A 1,548-nucleotide genomic window follows, 5' to 3' on the forward strand; every position below is an offset into this window, starting at 1 on the left:
GTGCACTTTCTTCCTTTTTTGTTTTAATATTGTTATGGGTGTGTTGCAAGAACTTATTTGTAGAGCTAAAACACTTAAACACAAGGTATCATTATTGGGGTTATTCTTGATCTGGTTGAAGGGGGGTTAATTCTATTTGGAAGATTAACTTCTATGAAAATTATAGTTGTTTTTTTTAGGATATTGACCATGATATTGATTATATCCTGAGAAAAGGACAATGATATTGATTTGTATAAAAAATATTATTTGCACTGCTTGGACTTTGCCAATGAAATATCTGGGAATCCCTAACCATACTTATAACTTAAGGAATAGTGACAGGAGTAAAGTTGAGAATAAGATTGGGAGTAGAATAGGTACTAGCAAGGTAGATTATGAGATTATGGAGGAAAACTGATTCTTATTAAATCATGCCCAAATAATATTCCTTACTGTATGATGTCAGTGTTTACTATTCGACTAAAAGACCTTTGCATAAAATAGAGTAATTGCTGGAAATTGTTCTGGTAGGAAGCTGATAAATCTAATAAAAATAATTTAGTAAGGTAGTCTGAAGTTTGTCAACCTTTGGATCAAGGTTGGCTAGGTATAGTTGATTTGCAGGTTATGAATAAGTTATTAGGGAAGTTCAAGAATCAGAATGATTTATAGCCTGATGTAATCAGAAAATAAAACAATGTAGTAAGAACCTTTTAGTAACTGATAACTACAAACCAAGTCGATATCATTTTATCCATGATTTGTTTAACTGTAGAGATGTGCCTTACATATTTTGTAGGAAAAGACACTAGGGGTTTATTTTTTCCGAAACTATGGAAAAAGATTTGCCTCATCCATAATTAAGCTAACGAGAGTCGCCCAATTAATTAACGGATAACCGACGAAAACCATCACAATTCGCCAAGCTACCCACACAAGATACCATATACATACCTCTGCAAAGAGAGCCTCATAGAGATAGTTGTAACACCCGAAAATCATGCTACAGTAACTCCACACTAATGATGCCAAGTCACCTTGATTACTAAGCTAAATTGCCCCGTGATTGAAAACCAATTCAAATTTAAATTTAAACTGCAAGTCAACAGCAAAATAAAAATGTTCGTTGGGTTGCAAATATTCACTAAGGAACTGTCATGTAGAAACCAACATCATTTGACTCATAGATAAGTTCCTAGGAATTAATAAATGGGCCAACAACATTAAAATAAGCCAATTCAATTTAAACAAATAGTCAAACATCTTCCAAGTATTCTGAAACTTTTTGTGCAATCCTAAAATGTTGTCTAGTATTTAGGCCAATTCACATAAGCAGCGAAAATCAAATAATAGCAAAAGTAAATGCAAAACAGTAAGTAAAATAGTAAAACCAAAAAAAGGAAACCACACTGTGCACTTACCGACCTAGTGAGCAGTGTGGCCCAGCCCACCTCGCCATCTCCTTCTTCCTCTTTCTGTTCATCCAGGGCACCGTGGTCGTTGCCCGTGCGTTCGTGGCAAGGATGGCCACGTGCCGGCCATCCGGCGGTGCCCCACATGGATTAG

This window comes from Triticum aestivum, chromosome 7B, assembly GCF_018294505.1.
Source record: "Triticum aestivum cultivar Chinese Spring chromosome 7B, IWGSC CS RefSeq v2.1, whole genome shotgun sequence".
NCBI classification, from domain to species: Eukaryota; Viridiplantae; Streptophyta; class Magnoliopsida; order Poales; family Poaceae; genus Triticum; species Triticum aestivum.